The sequence below is a fragment of the Pinus tabuliformis genome, chromosome Q (assembly GCF_031772625.1).
Source record: "Pinus tabuliformis cultivar Carrire ecotype Pingquan chromosome Q, CPIR1, whole genome shotgun sequence".
NCBI classification, from domain to species: Eukaryota; Viridiplantae; Streptophyta; class Pinopsida; order Pinales; family Pinaceae; genus Pinus; species Pinus tabuliformis.
This window is the reverse complement of record NC_142296.1, coordinates 92,001,127-92,016,057: the sequence shown is the minus strand read 5'-3', so window position 1 is coordinate 92,016,057 and position 14,931 is coordinate 92,001,127.

Here is a 14,931-nt window from a genome sequence, read left to right as displayed (position 1 = left end):
TTGTTTAGGTGGAGGAATCAATTGTGTAGCAGTTTGGACATTCAAAACCAACGAGGTTGAAAAAAACCAAACTGGTAAACCTATGGTAAATTTAGGAAGGGACAACGTATCCATATAAGGAGGACTAATATTTCCAAAAGAAGGAAAAGGATTGGGATTCTCATCAGAGGGGTTTTCTTGACTAGTAGACTCTATAATTTTTTCCATGATATTCAACCTAAGGTCTACTACGGAGTATAAAGTGAGTTAATTAAATGATTTTAGAGATTAAAAGCACAAATAAAACAAAAAGGGGTAGCTAGGAAAAAGGGTTTACCAAGTCACTGTGAATTGGAATATACCTAAGTATGTGCAAGCAATGTCCTCAAATGACTTGTTCAGTTATCATAGTTAAGAAGGCGATCGACTCGGTTACCTATGGCATGATTGCAACTCAGTGGGGACTTACAAAATATAGCTAGAGGTACATGGAAGCACAAACCGTAGTAGTGTTGTCTAATGTGTAGCCATATGATGGGGGAATCCCGATATACTCATATGTATGTGGAGTGCCATCCTATATACTCGAAGGTACGTGGAAGAACGTTCCGATATACTCCGGTATAAGTGAAAAACCAACCATCCCAGGGATGTAACAGTAACAAGTAATGACAACTCCTATGTTTAACGATGCCGGAACATGTCTTCTATCCCAGACCATTATGTGTGTCATTAATGTTCCAAATTCTCCTTAGGTTAATTGAATAAATTTTAAAGTTGATCCTCATTTAAGTTTCAGTTTCAAGGATCAAGAAACAAATTCACCTGAACCCCTAAAATGAAACTAGCATGATCGAAAGAACTCTTTTTCGTTCAATGAAGATTTGTCTAAGAGAAGGAAGGAGTTTCAAATAATGATGCAACAAAAAATAAATTCCTAATTAAGATATCCAAATGCACTATTCCAGTTCAATTGAAAGCCCTGACGCATGAAAAATATGATTTTTTTCCTTTTCTTTTCCTTTTCAATTTTCAAATGCAATGAAAAATGAAATGCGACTAGATTATTGAATCAAAATAATTGATACAAACTAGAACTAAAAATGAAATTCTTTTATCAAATCAAGAATCAAGCCAAGTGATAAAAAAACTAATTGACAAGAAGAGAAAAACAAGAAAACTCTCATAAAAAGTTGATCACACTCAAATTTAAACACACTATTGGCTTTATAGAGACGTTGACCAGTTCAGAGATCCAGGAAAAAAACACTGCATCAGAACAAAACTCATAGCAAGGCATAAAAATGCAAATTTCCGCATCCTATAGGACTAGTGCAGGTAGTATATGGGCTAAGTGCGATGCGTGACACTTAATGAGCTTGGAAACTGCAATAGGTCACACTAATACACATCAAAGTTGCAATGGTTCCAATAAAAGTATGATTCATCACACTTACTGCTCATGAAAACTGTAATGGAACACACTGTCTCGGAAGAAAAAGTGCGATGGGGCTAATTTCTCTTAAAACACGCAAACCAAACCCTACCAAGCTTAGAATTATACTTTCCTAATACTGATGACTATATGAATAAGTTGAATTGAGTTATTTTCAAAGGTCCTACACGACTAGGCAAAGGAAACCACTAAAGGAACATCTCGTTCCCCATCAGAGTCACCAAGTTGTTTGATGGATAATTTCCTTCTGCAAACATAATATAACTCCCTAGATCTAGTGCCTTGATATGGAAACAACAGACACAAAAGGAATTATGTTTTCCTTAGAGGGTTTAGAATATGGAATAAAGACTTACTTGGAGTCCAACGCAAGCTCTCCTCTTCTCCATGCTAGTAAGCTTTAGCTCTAGCTCCAAATGCTCAAAGTGGAACCTGCAAAACAACTAAAACAAGCAAGAGAACCAAAATATATGAATAACATATACTAACATCTCTAAACAATGATTTAAGGAGGCATTGTTCTACATATGCATTAAATGAGACATGAGTATAGGAAAACAAAGCACTTTTTGTATTAATGAATGTAGGAGAAGATACAACCCTTTTAGATGATGACCTTGTAGATGTATCCCAACTATATTGTCTTTCTTTTGCCACAAATAAAGCCTTCAATCGCAACTCAAGCGCATGGATGGATAATGGATCACTAGGCACAAAGCATCAACATGAGGGCATAATTAAGAGTCTCCAAAATCCAACCCATACTCTAAGGGAGGCAGTGAATTTATAGGCTAAATGGGGTGGTTTGGGATTTACCAATCTAGGACTTAGATCCACATGTCAGGGAGGATAAGTTCTAGGGATAAGAGATAAGACCTCAAGTATAGGAGTTTGAGATATTGATCTAACAGTAAATAGTTAAAACCACTCGGGAAGCTTTTGTAAAGAGAAGATTCAAAATTGTTTTTTATTTTTACCGAAATTCAAGAACCATTGCACTTACTATGAAGGAAACATGCGTTGGTTAGTGCATATGTTGTGTCTACAACTTCCAACAATGTAGGTTGCATAACGGGAAAGTGCAATGGAGCCAAAAATTAGGTTTTTAAGTTGTTTAACCCAAAATTCTTGGACTTTTTGGAGAGAATATGTTCTAGGCTTTGCAGGGGATGAATGAAAAGTGTTAAAGGATGATGATTGATCCAAGTTTTAGGCCATTTCATTGGATGTGACAAAATGACCTGTGACAAGCATGATAATAATGGATTTTTGCTAAAGAATTTTTTTAATTGTTATCTCACATTGTTTCAATAATTATGCAAATCAAGGAGAATGAATTATTGGGTATTCCATTTAAAGATTTGATTTTATATACATAAATATTTGGGTTTTAAGTTAAAATTATATATTTTAGATCTCATTTGGTCGTTGAGCTTTTGGATGAAAATCCTTTAGGGTTTTCTTAGCTCAAAATTTTGTTGATGGCTTTGTGTGTGGAACATCTTATGAGTGATCTTGATGATGTATGCATTATGTGTGATTTTTTCTTTAAACATCATTAACAAATAAAATGGATTTTTTTTTTGAACTAATTTTTTTTTTTTGTGGTTATTCCACTGGAATAGTTCATCACAACATATCTTACAATATTTTGATTTTTTTTATTAAATTGTGTTGCACTTATCTTTCATATTTAACTCTACTAGTTTAATGCAAGAAATACTAAATAAACTGAAACTGAAATGAAAGAGACAAGAAAATAACATGCCATCCACACAATAAATAAAAGATATACCATGGGAAAACATTGCTAGAAGGTGAGACATATGCTCTACTCTTTTCTTCTCATTTATGAGATGCAAATACAAAGAAAAGGGAACTCACTATGGAGTTTGCATAGACATTGTAGCTCGTATGGCTACTACAAATTTTTCTTCTTTCTCTATTATGCTTCAACATTCCACTTGTAGATGTTATGTTGAAATATGGAACAATAAACACTACAACAATAATGGAACCCCTTCCTTTTCTAGCAACCCAACATAGCCTGATGTCCATTTAGGGTTAAGGTTAGTGTTTTTGCATGCCTCAACCCCCAATTAATGGTAGGGTTTGGACTTCTAGAATCTTCTTGAAATTCCACATGTGACTAGCTCTACATTTGTGAGTAATGGGAGCTAATATGGCATCCACTTAGTGCCATGGTGGTCAACAAAATAGGTCAATTTGTGGGAGGCATAACTTATACATAAGAACATTGGTTGAGGTGATCTTCAGGTCACTAGAAAATAATATTGAAGTGTGGAAAAATGTTGAGAGGCCAAAATATAATCTAGCTAAGTTTCCCCAAAAAGGATTGTTTAAGGCCTCAAACAAGCTTTGGAAGGTTCTAGATCCCAAATCACCAAAGCGAGATTTGCCCCTAAATTGGTCCCTATTAATGAATAAATCCAACTTTTCCACCCAAAAGGTACCAAAATAAATGAAAGATTATATAATGATACATTATAGAAAAATACATATGCCCTCAAACCAAAGAGTTAGCTCAACTAGTTGTCACATTTATTGCTTACACTATGTTTTAACAAATAAGATAATTTTTTTATACCAACTCTTTTATTGAGGAGAGCCTAATCTTCTTGCTAGATACAACACCACCATGCAAGATGAGGGCATGCACCCCTAGATTTGAACTAAGGTCATCTTAGAAACAACCACCCCAAGTTGTCTCCATACCATGCCCTAATGGACTGTATATAATATCATTGGAAATATAGCTAGATTTGTGCCCACAAGTATCTAGCTCATATACCCATGCATTCTATTTCCTTGCAAGGAAACCCAATGCAAAGGGATATGAACTAGATATTTGTGTGCACAAATCTAACTAGATTCCACACAAACACACACACACACATATATAGAGAGAGTTATCCCAACTATTGAACTATCCATTTAAGTTATGTTACTAACATGGATGCCATAAGTCACAAGGTCAAGTCAAGTTCCTTGTTGGGGCCTTTGTTTTGAATTTTGGATTTCGGCGGAAAGAAAGACCAAGAACAGGTGGCGGGGACAACGATTTAGGTTGTGGAGCTGACAACCAAAGGAAAGGTAGAAGAACTGAGAGTGAACGGGCTATTGTGGCAAGGTGGCAGAAGAGTGCAGAAGCAATTGAGTGAGGAAAATAGAAGGCAACTGAGGGTGGAGTTAGTTGAGCGGAACTGGAAGTGGCAATGCAGAGCAAAGGATAAAAGGAAAAAGATAGCATGAGGAAGGGGTTGGTGATGAAGTAGATGAGCAAGGGCATGATCCAGAGAGATGGATTAGTTGTGGAAAGGCAAGGACTGTCCTCTGCTTTGCTTATGTCCATTCTTGTTAGTTGTGTTCTCTGAGAATGTACTCTTTGTGTATTTGATGAACAGGCTTCGAGCCTTTTATAATATGTCATGTACTCTCTTATATTCCAATTAATGAAAGAATCATTTTGGGTTCCATATTGTATTTTTGTGTTCCTTATGGGTTATTTAAAATTTTAAATGAATGATTAGTAGCTAGGTAGTTTCCTACGATGGTATGAGTAGAATGATAATCTTGGATAGTACACAGAATTGAGTGCAATGAGCTATTGTTGTATGTTATTTTCATTTCCTTGATACCCCATCTAACTTCGGTCATGGTACGCCTCGGGTGAAATTCCTTCCCCTTTGGGTAAGGTGAAAATGTCGGCATTGTCCTAAACTACAGGGAAGCCTTGTTGGCCCCTTGAGCCTGAAGCTAGAGTCTCTTCCCTTTTGCCATTTTCGTGCCAAAAAATGGTTCCGTTGTTGGGACCTGAAATAAAAAAGAGGGGTTCAAAATATGGTATCGAGGATTTTTAAGAAAGAAATACGAAACTGGTGGGATGACCAAGTGGATCGATTTGTGTCACTACAAGCTTTCCTTTAAAGTTGGACTATTGCTAAGATGAATGATGAGATATTGTACTCAGAAGCTGTAAGCGATCAATACGAGATCTTCTAGTGTGATTTCCCAAAATAACTATGCAATTGGTTGCGAAAACTGCAAGTGAAGGGTCAATCGAAAGGACAACTTCCATCCCGCCGTGGTGGGTCCCCACTGATCTTGCAACAGTTCCACCACCTAGACACTGATCTGATAAGAGCGGTATATTTTTTGGTACAAACTACTCTAGAGGGATACGTGGTTAAGATCATGGCAGAAAGTTGTCATTCCTTCTTGAAGGCTGATGCTGTGTTCTGATTTGGGCTAAGAGGAAAATTTCTGAAGGAAGTACCTCTTTGGATTAAGATTCTTATGGTGAAAGAAGGTTTAATTTCTTTCCAAGAGTCGAGCATGGCAACGTAAAACCCTAGTGCTGGGGGAAGGATCAAAGGGAGCAAATGTTATTGAATGAGGGACCGTGATGCCGTAGAAAGGTTGGATGTATAATATTCATGAAGGGATATGGAAGTAAGAGCTCAGAGGAGAGCGTTGATAGCAGAAAAATGCCAAGAAAGGGCCATGCAAGCAATGAAGGTGCATGCAGAGGGACCACATCAAGCAGGAGCGTTGTTGAGGGGTCCAGAAGGAATAGATGAGATTGTGAAGAACTTAGAGGAAGGAATAAAGATAGATAGGCCATACAGAATCCTAAAAGGCGATAGGATCCCTCCCTCCCCAGTTGCGAGGGAGGTGTCTAATGGAAGTGGTCATAGTAATCCTGAGGAAGATATGGAAGATTAGATGTGTGATGTTATGAGACAACTGTTTGTAGAGGACAATGTGCTAGATGAAATCAAGCATCTAACCCCCTGAAGCTCTGGCAGTGTTCATCCCGACCTTCCCCTAGTACTTTACAATAGTATTGGTAAATTTATTGCTAAGTTTCTTAAAGCAATATAGATACATAGTGTGCATTCTAGATATAAAAAAGTTTTTGGTACCTATATTAGTAGTGGAAATGGTGGTAATAGTAATCTAGGATTGCAAGGATCTTAACAACCTAAGACCCAAGGATTTGTGCTTGTAGAACACACTCAAGCTAGAATGGCAAGATCCTTTACCAGATACCTAGAGTTCTCTGGTTGAGGGAATGAGGATGTGGAGAAACACTGGTACCTCTGCAAAGCTATATGGATATCTCGCCAGATGCCAGACAATGTGAAGTTGATCGAGTTCAAAACCACCCTTGGGGAGAGAGCCCTGAGATGGTTTATCAAATGGGCAGAGTTAACTGAGAATTTGATGGTAGATGAGATCAAGAAGTGCCTCGTACAAGAACTCAAGCTTCCGCAGGAAGATCAATAAGGGATAACTGAGTTGTGGGAGAGAAAGCAGCGGGATGGAGAAACCGCCTCAGACTTGATGTAGAGGTTTAAGGATGCGATTGGAAAGTTGAGTTGCAACATAGACCCTAATCACTAAAGGGATTGATTTATCAAGGCACGCCTACCCCTTACCTGGACGCCCTTAACACAACAGAAGATTGAGACCCTGCAAGATGTAGAATTTTTCTACAATTCAGCTAGCTCTGATACCATGTAGAATTCTCACTGTAGATCAACAGATTATGCAATATACTAAAACACAATACAAGATCTACTTCTAAAACACTTTTCAAAAGCTTAATCAATTTGAGCACGATTAATGAGAACACATATAACTGAGAATGAGAAGCAATCACACATAACACAGAAGAAATAACCCAGGGAAAACCTCAGCCTAAAACCCCAATCTCTGTATTATCATACAAGTGGAAATATAGTCTGGATTACAAAAAGAATCAGCTCACAAGCTATCCTGTTCTCTCTACAATCCCTCTTCTGCTCATAGACAGTCAAAGGCCTCTCTCAAACCTTCTACTCTGCCCTCTAAGCCTCCTATTTCTTTGCACAATTTTCCTTAGGGTCCAGTGCAGCCACTTGTGTGATTTGACCTCTTCACTGTAGAAATTTTGAATCATAAACACATATTCAATAGATATTATCCCGATTATACACTATTTAAGAATACATGCACAATACATAACCTCCTCTACGTTGATCATCAATTTAGCAGCATCAAAAACAATGAAACATCAATAGCATGCACACATTAACACAATATGTATCCCGGGGAAAGCTTACAACTGAAAACCCCACACTATCTGTATATTAATGATTGAGAACATGTAACATTACATAGTACAATACTCCTCACAAGTATTCAGTACTATCTCCACCTGTTACACACAAAACTAGCTCAGATCCGAACAAGTCACAGGTTCAAATCTTCTCCACTGCTTTGCTTGCCTCTATTGCACACAATACCTGCTGAGAATCACTCACATTGGAAATCACGTGAGCACAGGCTATTATACTGGGCATATACTGGGAAATCATCATGGGCATACTCAATACATTGCTTGTGCAAGATCTCATGCACAACTATAGTCACAACTGATATCAATCTCAACCTCTAACACCTGTCTCCACTGAACTGTACATGCACTAAGTTAACTGATATATTCTTCAGTTGCATTATGAGTTAATAATTAGTGAATTAATTAACAATCAATTCACACAACTCATCACTAGTGTATTCTCTAGTTAGACTGAATACAACTAGTTCAACTGAACACAACTCCATCAACTCCACATCCAACTCCACAGAACTCACATGCATGAGTTATAACTGATGTCATGCATGCAATAGCTCAACTGACTCATAAGAAAAGCGTATTTCCTTCTGACAACTGCATGTGCCACATCTGTAGCTCAAACTAAAGTGCTCCAAGAGGATAAGATAAAGTTTATAGTCTAAATATTATTATGAGAAAATAATATTTGACTTTTCTATTTTTGACTAGCAGTCTAAAAATAGACTCTGATCACTCCTGCTGTGATCCAAAAATAGAATTCCATCTATTTTTCCCAACATGACCAATCATCCATAAACAACATTCTGCAACTCATAGACCATGATCCATATGTCTAAAAATAGACTTTGCACCATAATTTTCCTGCGGGCCCACTTAGTGAAGGTGACTCCTTTCCACTAAGCTCCATCATCTTGTTGCATTCTCAACATTCACACACTCACTAACCTATGATCTAATTGCACAATCCTGAAGGAGATAAATCCTTCTCCATGGATGAGCTTCCTTTATAGGAAAAAATTCATCCAACTGATAGTACATTGTCCCTTCTTTGATCTCAACTAGGTCTCTGTCTAAACTAACATGCATGAGTTATTCATGAGAGAATCTTCAGTTATCTGAAGTGCAGCAGTTATATGCAAGCATGCATTAACTAATTGAACTCACATTAATTTAAACAAACTGTTTAAATCAGTCTAACTGGACTTGACTCAGTTAAATGAGCCAACTAATTACAATTCAAATTAGAACTCATCCTTATCTCTTTAACTGATGGATAAATTCCTTAATTAATAGAGAAATTGTTGCATGTCCTCACATAGACTTCATGTTTGATTTTTCACAACTAATTAACTCATGGAAAATTAATTAATTTATTTTCAAACAGCTATTAAGTTCAAATTCGAATTTTACTTCCTATTTTAGTCCAGGGATTGGCTAAAAATAGGAATCCATCTCGAACTGCTAAAAATAGGATGTTATTTTTAGCACTTCCATTTTTCATTCCCTGTTTCTCAATCCAGCACTGGTACCCAAACTACTATTTATAGCAGTGCTATTTTTAGCACTTCTATTTTTAGCATTTCTTGTTGCCATTTTCAACACAAGATGCTTTGGAGCAGGCAACTCACACTTAGGCAATGGCAGGATACCCACATGAATATTGGGGGGTTGGGTGGGGGGGGGGGGGGGGGGGGGGGGGGTGGGGTAGGGTCATAAGATCCGTCGATCATGGGGCTCCAACACCAGATAGCCAACCTAACAAAGAAATTGAAAGACTTACAATTGGTCTGCCTAGCGAGACCCAACGTGTGGTGCACCCATTGTTTGGTTGAGGGTCACGTCGTGACTGAGTGCCCAAGGATGAGAGGCAGAAATACTACATCAGGGCCCGCTGAACTATCAAGGGCTCCACCTACAACTAGGGTTGCGATAGTAGGATCGCAAGGAGCATTTCTAGGTTGAAACCAACCTGAGCATTGTGAGTTATGTAGGAGCTATGGACACTCACCACGCTTGTGCTCGATATTTCAGAAGTACTCAACTGTACCAAACAATAACTACTATGAGTTTTGTGCGTCCACGACTCACCACACAAACTAGTGTTGAGCATTGGACGCAATAGTGGAGTGGCTAGATCGATCGACTTTTAGGATCAATGAGACCACTCGTAGGGGGCAAGGAGGAGGAGAAGGAATGAGAGGAGGAAGAACAGGGGACAGGGGACCTATGCGATGCTACAACTGCGACCAAGAGGGACATGTCACCAGGGACTATCCTCTTCCAAGAAGACCTTGGTGCTCTCAATGTTGGGTTAATGCACACGCAACAAAGGATTGCCCTGAGTTGATCGCAATATGGGAAGAGAGAACCAGGAAATGGGGAACTAACTTGATCAATGTAAAACTAAGGGCTACTGAAATAATTCCACTATCCAATATAAACATAGTCACCAGAGGAGGAAAGAAGATGGGGGCTAACTGGGGTGCGCCAGACCAACCCCCGATTGTTCGAGTAGCTTCCCCAAAACAATCATATGACCCTGGACAACAGAAAAAATACTATCAGGAGGCAACAAAGATGTTCGAAAACTTGGCAGAATCCCAGAAGGACAAGGTTCCATATTTAGTAAAGCCCATAGTTTCCTACCCAATTGAGGAATGGTTTAGACTGTTCTTGCAAATTTTTGATAATGATCAGATGTCAGGAGAGTTACGCAGGAGTTTGAAAGCAGTTCTACTGGAAGGATAAATTGGGGAAGAAGGAACCTCGACGAATGTGCCAGAGAAGCACACGAGAAGAGTCAAAGAAACAAGAAAATAATAGGTAGGGAGTTCTGAATTGATGCACAAGTGGTAGGATTCCATATCAAAGATACAATGTTGGACCTGGGTTCAAACATTAACATTCTACCCAAGAAAACATGGGAGGCACTAGGAAAACCATAGTTGAAGTACTCACCGATCTAGTTGTGGATGGATGCACAAGTGGTAGGATTCCATATCAAAGATACAATGTTGGACCTGGGTTCAAACATTAAAATTCTACCCAAGAAAACATGGGAGGCACTAGGAAAACCATAGTTGAAGTACTCACCGATCTAGTTGTGGATGGCTAACCAATACTACATTCTTCCCATTGGAAGGCTGGAAGATGTGGAAGTAGATGTCGCAGGGGTGAAGACACACACAAACTTTGAAGTAATAGATATAATGGGGGACAAAGATCCTTACGCAAAATTTCTCGGCATCAACTGGGATTATGATAATTATGTTGTCATTGACCTCAAGAAGGAGTTGTTGATATTTGAGGTGGAAGGGATGCGGGTAGTACATCCATTGGATCCGTAACAAGGGCCAAGATTCATGGAACTTGTAGATGACCAAGATGAACCTAGAACACTAGACCAGCTCTACTGATTAACAACAAGGAGGGAAGAATACATCAATCCCACGAAAGAGGGGTCAGTCATCTGGAGAAGTATATAGAACTCAGAGGTTGGCTTCGAGGCTGCATGGGATGCTTGGTAGCAAGGAGGATATAAATTCAATATAAGAAACTGCACTACAATATGTCGCATCAACTTGATTGGGATAGAGGTAAATGATTATCCTACTTTCCATGGGATAGATTTGGTAGATGTGTTATCGGGAAAACTAGTGTCTATTCAGAGCTGCTAGTCCCACTAAGGCAAGTAGCTATCTTAGAAACAAACAGATTAAAGTTACTTGTGTTTTCCTTTATGAGAGATAGATGAGAAAGAAGCAGAGAGCACCAACCTCGGTCTTTCGCTAGTCTCCTTGCTTGTTTCCTCTCTCCTTTGATAGAGCTTTCGCCACTCCTTCCTCACTTGTCCCGCTTCAAAGAACACCTGTAGAGCCAAGGCAGCAAAATACTATCAAAGCATAGAGATCTATAACCATAAATAATGTAGGATCAAATGTACATTAACCATATGAATGCATACACAAACAAGATTCACAGATATACAAGCATATGGAGGAAAACTCAAATAGCTTTATTGATAGAAGTAGTAGAAGAGAGCATTACAACCAAGCTATCTGATCCAACATCATCCTCCCAGCATGAAAGTCCTCTTCACCTCATACAAAGCAAGATCACCCAACAATGTCTTCAAAGAGAAACCAATAGCACTTCCTTGCAAATTACAAAATTCCAGCCCCTGGATCTCTTGGATGAGGGATCCATATATAGATGTTTACAGGAGAGTGAATCAGCTTCTGGGATTTTGATTAGTGTCATTTCACTGATAGTTCTTGGTTTCACTTGGAGATTTTAGATCTCTTACTCATCCCTGGGTGAATTTAGAGAGGCAAGTGTCACATGAGCAATTTCTAGAAGATTCTCTGGGTTTCCACCTGGCACATTGCTTCTGCCATTTGTCTGCTCTCGATCATCGCACCCTACAGAAGGGTTTTCCAATATGCATCGCACCCCCCATGTGTAATAGGTTAGATGCATCACACCCTATGCATGGAGCAGTCTGTATGGTCCTGTTTTGACCAGTTCTGAGTAGTTTTTCATGGAGAAATTCTGGGAGATGATGTAATCAGCTGACCTTGTTCCTTTAGGTTATGAAACAACACTTTTAGGGGTTTAGAAGCCCTTGTTTTATGGACATATGTGATTGGGGTTGCAGTGCCCAAATATTTCTATAACAGTTGCCCCCTAAAGCATGAGGTCGTAAATCCTTTTGATGTCGGGTGAAATGCTTTATAATGAGGATCTGAGGTTTTTCGAACTGGAAGGTGACCTGTAATAAGATACAACACAATATGTTATCTTCACAATATTTTCATGATCTAGCTAAGGCAGGCATTCCCATGCTCAGCTTTATAAATTCATATTCATGTACATAAGACAGACAATCGTCTATGTGGCAGACTGATGATTCTGGTAGAGCCATCATCCTTTAGTTTGGATGATTATCTGTGCAGCTGTGATGTACATTTGATGTCTTTATTTTCCTAAATATATCGTAGCCCGGATGGATGAAACTAGATCCGGGGTCTTCAAACTCGTTCAATCTTTGCCTGAAGTACAAGTTGATCCATGTGAAAAGATGTTCTGATGTCGAACATGGAAAGACATCGCCTAATTACCAGCCAATGATGTAAGCTGTTAACAGGCGTGAGAGGAATCACCGATAATGATGATGACCCTCAAGGTACTGTAGTACAATTCACGTGGTGTGAATACATGAGCTGATGTCGAACACCACGTAAAATCTTTCGGTCGAAGGCCATTGATGTAAACCTGTCGCCGAAAGTGAGAAACTTGCCATTGAGGCATGCAAGCTTCAAAGTACTGAAAGGGTTGTCCCTAAGTCAACTTCTTGGATAATGAGTTGATGTCAACAAGAAGTTACCCATCGTAGGAGGGCCTTAATGAATCCCACATCTACAACACGGAACGGAGCAAATGATTTTGCGGAGGTGAAAATGATCTGATGACACAAGGTTCAGGGTGGCAGTCATGAAAAATGGAGAGTGAAGGTATTGCAGCGGATGAGACGTTGGCTAGGTTGGTGAATTCTCTGAACGACTTCTCTTGAACATACCGGCAACACTGAAATGGATTTGTAGCGTTAACCCCAAGGTGGATGGTACGGTGCACCAATGGTCATATGACCAGTGAACGGAATAACCCAACCTGACTCAATCATGGTGACGAAGTGAAAGTGTCATGTTCAAGAGCGACCTGCTACCAATGAAGCTATTCAAGTTTTCTTCCCTTTTTCCCTAGTCATTGCTGACCAGTACCTCTTTACTTTTGTCAAACTTGAGGAGGATAACATATGCTTGTTCTATAATTTTCCCTTCAGGCAAACCCATCACTATGTTTTAACGAGCTTAGCGACAGTGAAACTCGATCTTGTCTGCATGGACAAGTTTGTCGCTATTTTTTTAACGAGTTTAACGACAAAGATAACTCGGTCCTTTTCAATTTTAGAGAGTCTAAAAAGGGACGTAAAGGCAACTCCAGTGGTCCTTTTTCGTAATGTAATCCCTTAAGTCCAAAAAAGTGTAAAATAATATGAAAGGGATGACTTTTCGATAGTTTTAACGAGCCGAACAAGACAAGTGCTCGATATTTTTGTGTAATAATCCCTTAGGTCCAAAAAGATTAAAATCTAGAGGAGGTATACCACTTCCAGTCACTTTAACAAGCTGGAGAGGCCAATTGCTCAGCAATCTTCTCATATTTTACTTGTCAGATGAAAAGAGCTTAAAGGAGACTCGTTTTTTTGAGGAACGAGTGATGTTTTTGGATAGCAACTGGTTCCAGGTAAGGTTTGGAACTTTTCAATAACGGCAGTGGAAAGAGGGTGGCTAATAGAATCACTTGTTGTAGTTGTTCCTCAAAAGGGTAAATAATCAAATGGGGGCGTATGATCGGCTAAAAAAGAGCAGAGGTGATGGCAAGAACACGACCAAGGTTCAAAAGCTGATAGTCATGCGATCAAAATGGTTATTTACCGGAGGTGGGGTTCATTTTTTAAATGAGCTTGAACTCTATGGAAACATTTTCTCATTGCTAGGTTTATTTTTTAACGAGCTTGAATTTCATATAAAACTGCTCATGGCGAGGTTTATTTTTTAACGTGCTTGAACTTTGCGTAAAATTGCTCATGCCAATCATATAATAAGGATGTCTCATCGATAGGTTCATTTTTTAGGGAGCTTGCCCCATTTGAAACTTTGCTCCTGAGCCTTTCGTTATGCAAGCTAGGAATGACCAACCTACGAGTTTAAAGGGTTAAGAGCCTACAAACTAAGAAAATAAATGGTCGCTTTTCACTTGCATGCAAAAAGGTTTGCATGCCCCCAGGTATAACGAAATAGAGTTTCCAAGTTACCATACGAAAGTTCTTGCATTAGCAAGATTGTTTCATCCACGTGCAGACAAAACACTTCCTTGGATCTGTCCATCGAAATGGACGAAGGTGATTCTAGTTCCAATCACCTAACCTTTGACGGAGGAATATTTTTCCAGTCTGATCCATTTTCCTAGATGGATAGGATTGTCAAACTAGTCATATTCCTACACGGAAACCTACCTTATATCTGGGGTTTTCCTGCCAAAGTAGACTAGGGCGCATGCCTCCTAGGTTTCAGTCACAATCACCGAATCACTCGCGATCATCAGGTGGACGGACTGGAGATTGATGAGACATTCCTTGTGCAGAAAGACTAGTTAGGGATGGCATTTGACTAACAGCTGTGTTTGAACCAGGGAATGAAAGCTGGTCAACTAGGTGGACCACTCTGCCTTCATGTGGAAAACACATCACTCGGAAGAGTGAGGAGACGATGGCTCCCATGCTATAAATGTA